This window comes from Tachysurus fulvidraco, chromosome 20 (genome assembly GCF_022655615.1).
Source record: "Tachysurus fulvidraco isolate hzauxx_2018 chromosome 20, HZAU_PFXX_2.0, whole genome shotgun sequence".
NCBI classification, from domain to species: domain Eukaryota; kingdom Metazoa; phylum Chordata; class Actinopteri; order Siluriformes; family Bagridae; genus Tachysurus; species Tachysurus fulvidraco.
The window spans coordinates 13,626,306-13,635,663 of NC_062537.1; positions in this window are offsets into that span (position 1 = coordinate 13,626,306).

Genomic DNA, 9,358 nt, shown 5'->3' on the forward strand with positions numbered 1-9,358 from the left:
TCAAAATGGAGATGGGTGTACTGGAGCAAAGCGTCTACACAGGCTTGAGCAGTGTTCGGTCCATGAGACAAGATCAAAATGCTTCTAGGGACAGCGATCTCTGGCTTTCATTTCTTGCTTGCCTTTTGTTATCTTTGTCAAGGTTTAAGGCCTGAAACAGAAAAAAATGTGACTTCCATGGAAACACTACAGTATATAACGTGCATTGTTTGAGCAGGTGTAACACTGAGAAGTGTTGCTCCAGTTTGAATGAAGGCATTTGTAGATGATTTATCATCAACAAGCATGTAGCAGATGAGGTATTTTGTAAAAAAAACAGAAATATCTACTTGACAGTTTTATTACGTGCTTCACATATGGAACCCCAAAATGTGTATTTATATACTGTAGGACCATTTTAAAGGGTTAATTGAAAAGAAACAAATGAGTTAGAGGCTTTTATTTTTAACCAATTAGGGGTTGTTATTATTATTGTTGTTTGCTTGTTTCAATGCAGTACAAATTTGTCAACAAAAAAAAATAGCTTCATTAAAATAATAATATATTGATAGCAATAACAGCTAAAATCCTAAATCTTATATGTGATAAATAAAACACGTCATTGCGAAACATCTCACACTGCATACTGTATACAGTAGATTCCCTAAAGCATTATGCATTCTTTCAACTGAACTGTGTTAATATAAAAGGTTCATTAATATCCAAAGGTTCTATGTTGAAACATTCTTTGTGGAAAAGGATCTATCGACCAAGCACAGAACTCCAGGGTTCTATATACAAACCCCAAGGATCTCATAGTGAGTATCTAAATAAGCCAGAGTAATGTGTTCAATTAGGATTGAAATTGAACACCACAAGATCATTGATTTTAAAGAAACACAGAGGAGCATCTCTAACACACACTCTGAAAAGACCCCGGATCTTTTGCTTAGATTAATACACCTCACAAACTGAATCACTCATTCATCTTTAGTAACTGGTCAGTGTTGTGGTGAACCCCTTAATCTCAGGAACACTTTTCATGCACCCTGAACAAAACACCAGTCCACTGGAAGGCAGCACTCACACTCACACACTTTCTCACACTTTTGAAAGTTTTTTTTTGAAAGAATATGTGGAAGTAAACACATGGAGAGCTAACAGTAAATCCATACAGACGGATCTCAGGATCAAACCACAGACGATGGAGCTGTGAGGCATAAATATTACCTGCTGTGCCACGGTGTCTTACTTTTTAAATAAAAAGAATCCGTAATATTTGTAGTTTATGACAATACTCTGAGTGGAAATCCACATGTGCACAAAATACCCATATAATGTTTTGCATATAATCCTTCATAAATGCAATGAATTCAAAGAATGCTGAAAAATGTGAGTCCTGCTTATTCATGTGTCCCTAATAACACTCCAAATTGTTAATATATATTTCTGCAGTTTGACGTTGTTAGAAAACGGACTATCTAAGTACAATATTAAAGTTATACATGCAGGCATAAAAAAAAATCTCAGAAGAAAAATCCACATGAACCTGTAGGTTATATACTGTACCTAGCAAAACAGTTGAATGTAATAAGCTAAAGCTGTTCCGCATTTCTAAAGGTTAATGATATTACAGCTCTTAAATCATATCACATAACAAAATAAATCCAAAGGGCAAGAGAAAAGGGGGATTGCAGCTTTATGACAGAGATGTTAGGTGTCATTTGTTTTAACAAAAGGGCAGCCTCCACTATGTAACCCCTGACCCCCATCTCAAAGTGAACACTGACTGTAAGCTAGAAGACGGAAAACCTGTACAGTACAACCAAATCACATCATTGTACTGCCTCAGTAATACTATAACACCTGCCAGGTAGATATAAAACAAGCTCCTGCATCTAAGATTGTACATAAACCACTACACAGGATTCAGTATACAATAGTTCTAAATGCAATTATTTTCCAGAATTAGGGATGAGCTTCCATTATAGTAATTATTGCTTTATGTTGTGCTAAAACAGTTAGACAAGATCATCTGGCATCCCATTTGGACTTGCTGCCACTGGTCATTTCTCCTGTGTGTGAGATGCTGGAGTTTGAGAGAATTCTAATCTCTTTAGAAGTTTTGATGTTTTACAGGACTAATTATTTCTATGGATGAATAAGTGATATGGATATTCTTTGAAGACAGTGGGAACATTTCTTACCACAGTCTATTGACTGTTAGAATTGTCTTTTGTGGCCTGTGTTCCTTAGGTATCCATGTAGCATTCTATAATGAACTACAATCACAATAATGAGAAGTAATCGCACCTCGTACTGTATTTCTCAACGTTCTTGGTATAGTCTATAGCAAGTGTTCATTTTTGTATTACCTGCAATGACTTAAGAAAAACTAAAATGTTCATAAACAGGGAATGCAAATTAGCTTAGCTCATGTTTATAAAAGCAGTCCTTTACAGTAAACATAGGTTTAAATGTCCCCTGTGTTTTCCCACCATCCGTCTCCATAGAACACCATGTACCATCCTTACTCTATCACTGAGGTAAAAGTGTTGCCAGGCAACCAGCGCTAGTTTTTGCACTGACAAAGCAAAATTACACTCTGTTATACCTATCATCTACCTCTCTCCATCTCTCTGGAACACACACTTGAGCAGTGTCAAGGTCACAGGCTTCGTTGTGCACCCCATTAGAGCTCCATGACTGTGTTTGTCTACGGAGCAGTAGCGAGAACAGATGGTGTTGGCGATTGGACTGTCGGGCCGAGGTTCAGTCAAACGCATCTAGTGAGAGTGGACAAGTGTCCCTGGCTGTCTCAACAGCAGTGCACACTCACAATGTTGCCTGATACAAACCGCTGTTAAAAACATAGTATACATCCTTACTGAGCTGTGTGATAATGAAACTTTACAAACATTTTATACATTTTTTTATTTTGTCGTTTTCTTTTTCCAGAAAGGGAATACGAATGATTACGACTGTTCCTTATAGTGAGAAGTGAATACAATAAAAATGTAGGTATATAAATAAGACGGATAAATAAAGAGAAAAAAATAAACATAGATCTATGAATCTGGATATAGAAGATACAATAAGGATAGATATAAAAGAAAGAATAAAAACAGATCTGTGAAATTTGGAAAGAATGGGATGGAATTTAGACAAATATGTTATATATAAGTTAGATCTATGGTATATTTCATGGAATCTGTGGTCATATGTAAGTTTTAGTCATATTCATGACTAATGGATGATCTCCATATTTGAACATTCATTCATTCGTTTTCTACCGCTTATCCGAACTACCTCGGGTCACGGGGAGCCTGTGCCTGAGGTTAACTGCTTGAGATAAGGTTTATATATACAGTGGAGTGAAAAAGTGTTTACCCCCTTCCTGATTTTTTTATTTTTTGCATGTTTGTCACACTTTAATGTTTCAGATCATCAAAAGAATTTAAATATTAGTCAAAGATAACACAAGTAAACACAAAGTTTTTAAATGAAGATTTTTATTATTAATGGAAAACAAAATCCAAACCTACATGGCCCTGTGTGAAAAAGTGTTTGCCCCCTAAACCTAATAACTGGTTGGGCCGCCCTTAGCAGCAAGAACAGCAATCAAGCAATCACCCATATGAGGATGGGTTCCTCCTTGAGTCCGGTTCCTCTCAAGGTTTCTTCCTTTACCATTTTAAGGGAGTTTTTCCTTGCCACTGCTGCCTGAGTCACCTCAGACTTGCTCATAGGGGAATAAATACATACACATTGTGAACTATATACAACTAATAATAATCTAGAATTTTTATTCTGTTAATTCTTATTTCTTTTATTATTCATTAATTCCTTTATCATTAATTATGTTTACCTTCTGCTCTGTGTTTATGTTCTGTAAAGCTGCTTTGAGACAATGTCTATTGTAAAAAGCGCTATACAAATAAACTTGAATTGAATTGAATTGAATTCAAGCATTTGCAATAACTTGCAATGAGTCTGTTACAGCACTGTAGAGGAATTTTTGTCCACTCATCTTTGCAGAGTTATTGTAATTCAGCCACATTGGAGGGTTTTCATGAACCGTCTTTTTAAGGTCATGCCACAGTATCTCAATTGGATTCCAAAGTCTTCCTTTTGTTTTTCTTCACCCATTCAAAGGTGGACTTGCTGGTGTGTTTTGGATCATTATCCTGCTGCAGAACCCATGTACACTTCAGCTTGAGATCAAAAACAAATGGCCGTGCATTGTCCTTCAGGTCTGGGGCTGTTTTACTGCTTCAGACTGTCACTCTACCACCACCATATTCGTACTGTTGGTATGATGTTCCTTTTCTGAAATGCAGTGCTACAGTATTATTACGCCAGGTGTAATGGGACACACACACCTTCCAACCTTTCAGCACACAAAAGTCCAACTTTTGTCTCGTCAGTCCATAGAGTATTTTTCCAAAAGTCTTGGGGATCATCAAGATGTTTTCTGGTAAATCAGAGACGAGCCTTTATGTTATTTTTCCTTAAAAGCAGCGGTCTCTTTCTTACGGTGCAGTCATGAACACTGAACTTAACTGAGGCAAGTGGGGCCTGCAGTTCTTTAGATGTTGTTGTGGGTTGGATGAGTAGTCGCTGCGCTCTTGGGGTAATTTTGGTCGGCCGGTCACTCCTGGGAATGTTCACCACTGTTACATGTTTTTGCCATTTGTGTATAATGGCTCTCACTCTGTTTCACTGGAGTCTCAATGCTTTAGAAACGGCTTAATAACCTTTTCCAGACTGATAGATCTCAATTACTTTCTTTCACATTTGTTCCTGAATTTCTTTGGATCTCGGCATGATGTGTAGCTTTTGAGGATCTTTTGGTCTACTTCACATTGTCAGTCAGGTCGTATTCAGGTGATTTCTTAATTGTGGATAGGTGTGGCAGAAATCAGGGGGCAAACACTTTTTCACACAGGGCCATGTGTGTTTGGATTTTGTTTTCCTTTAATAATAAAAACATTAATTTAAAAACTACATGTTGTGTTTACAATTTATTTGATGATCTGAAACATTAAAGTGTGACAAACATGCAAAAAAAATAATATATATATATATATTCCATACTTTCTTTTTAGTTTTTATATCTACTCTATATTTACTTTATCTAAGTAAATATAGAGTAGATATAAAAACTAAAAAGAAAGTACAATCGAATAAGAGGTCAGATGTACGATCGAATAAGAGGTCAGATTAATAGTTATCTTATATTTTATGTTTTGTATATTTTTATATTTTTCATATTTTTTAGCTGATGAATAGAGACATGACATACAATATATGCCAAAGTTTTGTGCACGCCTGACCATCACACCCACATGTGGGCCTTCCCCAAACAGTTGCCACAATGTTGGAGGCATGCAATTGTACCTAACAGTTTTCCTTATTTGGAACTAAGAGACCAAAACATGTTTCAGCATGACAAAGACATGAGTATGAGTTTCCAAGGCAGTAGTGGATGTAATTGAGAGGCCTACACAGAGTCCTGACCTCAACCCCACCGAATACCTTTGGGTTGAACTGAAACGACAATATTTCCCAGGTTACCTCACCAAATATCACTGTCCGACCTCACTATTGTTCTTATGGTTGTTTATTATTGTTCATTATTGTTCTTATTTCCACAACACTCTCTAAAATCTAGCGAATAACCTTTTTAGAAGATTGGAACAGCTAATTTAGCAGCAAAGGTGGCACAACTCCGGAATGTGATGTTTAACAAGCAGATACAGTATGGGTGTGATGGTCAGGTGTTCAAAAAACTTTATACATGTAGTGTAAATGCTGCAAAAATGTATTTGTGGGGTATTACACATCATAGAAGGAACAAGGATGGAGCAATTTTTATTTATAAAATTATAAATAAAGTCTATATATAACATACTCGTCTCCAACCAATTCATCTGATTATTATTATTTCACAATGCTCCCGTTGATTATTCAAAATAAAAGAAATCTAAATTGCACATGTAATCACTGCAATCATAAGCCCATCGAAGTGATTTCGACATTCGACATTTATGCTGAACAAAAATATAATGAAAATGCTTGAAAAAAAAATCTTCATTTACATCCATGCTTCTCCAAGTGCACTAAAAAAGACTTATCAAATTGAAACTCCAAATATTATGAGCTTATGCAAAAAGAATACAAAACATGTATTTATAAACATGTTTATAACTAGAAGTCTCTGAAAATGTAGAGTACATGTAAGAGTTTATATATTAACATTCATATAACGGTGCCACTTTTTCATGGCACTTTGAAGTGAAGGTCAAATTATGTCAATGTGAGAAGAAGAAAAGTGATTTAATAACAGATAAATTTTAATGAGTTCACCTGGGCTATTAAACGAAACAAAATGTTTTTTTATTCTGGGCAAAATGTCATCTGTGTTTTAGGATTCGGTCAAGTAATAATCCTATTCACAGCCGATGAACATATCTGTAGCTGTGATGTGCATCTAATTGTTTCTGTCCTAGTTTTATCAAGAAGGTTCTTTATTATTCTGTTGATATTGTTAAACAGACAGAGAACATAATAGAGCTGGGAGGAGGAAATGAAACGGTTACTGTCACAATTCATCCCAGATATGCGACATTTTTCTCTATACTGAGGTCAAGTAGCATAGAGTTTGACACTGGGCCATTTCTATTCATTCACTGTGAAGTATAACTCTATAAAGCTTTCATCCTCTGCATATACAGCATACGCCCTTATATTTTTATGTCATTTTTATACAACTGAGCAATTGAGGGTTAAGGGCCTTGCTCAGTGGCCCAGCAGTGGCAGCTTGGTGGACATAGGAATTGAACTCACAACCTTCCGAATTGGTAGCCCAACACCTTAACCACTAGGCTACCACATCACTAAATGGAGTTGCATATTACTGTAGCTTTAAGAACGTCAATGCAAGAATAATATTTCCTTACCACCCACGAGCTCCATGTTCTTCTGTAATTTTTTTCTGTGAAAATAAAAAAAGCAACTAGCAATAAAAAAAAAAAACACTCTGGATCATCACATCTTGTTCAACTCAGGAGCTCATTAACAAGCTCATCATGAACTAAATCAGATGTGCTTACACAGTATTGCACCCCGACATCATAATCCAAACAGACAGTTTTCTGTCTTACACAATGCACCGTCTCTTTTAATGCCAGTCCTTAATTATTAGGATTATTAATATTAATAAATAATTATATAGTCAGTCCTTAATTATAAATCAAGGCAACATATAATATTTGCACAACTGTGAATTAATTTCTGATGCAATTCTACCGAAAGAGTAAAGGCACTGTCTGCACAGTAGAGTGCAAAAGTTTTAACACCACTATTCAAGATGATGACTCAGAGCCTGTACACAACATGAAAATGATCCTTTTAAATCCAAAAAGGAATTTATAAAAGGGTTAAAATGGTGAAAAACATTTTTAAATGTTGCTCTTATCATTTAGAGTCTAGCATTTATAATTGATTGAATGTCTGATTATTAATACAGGAGCTCTTAAATGCTTGATTTAATAGTTTAATTATAATCAGGGGTTTAAAATTAAAATTTAATATAAAAGGATTTTGCAAAATTATATGCTAGGTTAACAGTCTAATTACTGAAAAAACAACGTCTCCTCAACGTCCCCTGAAAAAAACCTTTTTGGTGGTATTAAATCTGTACAAAAATTGTTATTTTCAGATGGCTGCTTGCTTCCACACTGTACTGTATGTACACTCAGTCTGTACACATTCTCTTATGGGTTCATTTGGTTACTTTTCTGAGAGGAATAGTTAAATATTCTGTTTAAAAATCTACATTTTTTCTACAATATACAGTTTCTCGATCACGTTGTATTCCAAGCTGGATGTTTATTCGAAGATACAAGTCTTGAATGCTGATTTATGTGAAAGCGCAGCATCAGTAAAAGCTGTGAGCCATTCTGAAGTGATCAGGAGCTATCTTCCTTCTGAAGGGGTTGAAAGTAACGACCATTTGTAAGTCATCTTTGAAGGTTGTAGATGATGTTAAGTGGGTGCATAATCCCTAAATAAAGTTAAACAATAGCTTTGTATAAGTTTGAAGTAAAGAAAAGTTTAGTTTTTTTTAGTTAACCTTCCAGAAATTCTCTTTAAATTCCAAAAAAAAAATCGCTCTCTTTCTATCTTTTGCATTTTGATGCCATTTTCACTACAGTACACCCTACCCGAGGATCTTTGAGGATGCATGCGTATGTAGTGGAAAGCAGAAGCTTTCTAGACCTTCTTGAAGTTCCCTTAACTTCAGAGCTCAGAGTTCCACATTCACTTTCATGTCGTTTAGTTGAGGATGTAACCTGCATTTGCAAACCTTTAATGTATTCATATAATTGTCATTTAATGATTAACAACCAGAGTAAGCAGCTAACACATTCCCTGTGCTGGCACCAATTTTAATTTTGAAGGTTAATTAAGTTGGCTAATATTAAAACCGTACATACACATGCATAAGTTATGAGAAACTAGCTGAAGTAGCAATAATAACATTAAACCAATACGTATACATGAGAGGTTTCTTTCAGCGGAAATACTACCTGCTTATCTTCTATATGAGCATTATACTGTACCATTCTACTTTTAGTGAATACACATGAGTTTCATGGCATTGTTAACCAGTCCCATTCAAGGCTGTCATGCTGTCCCAGATGCTTTAAATTAATGCTTCTGGTAAACAATCCAGGAGCCATGAGAAGCATGCTAGGGAACAAGAGCAAGTTTACTCTCCACATCCACCGACTGAGTAGGGGTGTGTGTAATCATAGACAAGGTCATTTAAACAATTTATTTTTCCTGTGCATGGTTAAAAGGCTGGAAAATCATTAACACTGAGAACAAGAGAAAAGCATGAGAGGAACCAGATGAGTGATAAACCGCCTCACGCAGTCTGCCGTCCTCTTTACATGCCCAAAAAAGCTGCTAATAGACTTCTCCCATCCATGTAAACATTGCATTTCCATGGTAATGGCCTCTATCCTGTATCTCCAGTGGGTTGACGGGGCGAGAAAAAAACATGGAACTGGGCTCCTAATCCTGTTGGCCCTGCTATGGCTGTACCAGCCTTCCAGCTGAAGAAAGCAAATTAGAGTAAACACAATGATCCTGGCTTACCGAGCAAATGCACTGAAAACACAAATGGCCTTAGGCCCACAGACAAAGATCTGCAGCTCTCGCTTCCTTCTTCCTCCAAGCCAACAAACACGGCGATTATTATTCCGATGCACTATCTATTGCTTTTATCATCACCTGCAGCAGTTTCCTAGCCTTGTTCCTCATGTGGCATGGCGTGTCTGCTGTAATCAGGCTGTTTTCTTTTTTCCTT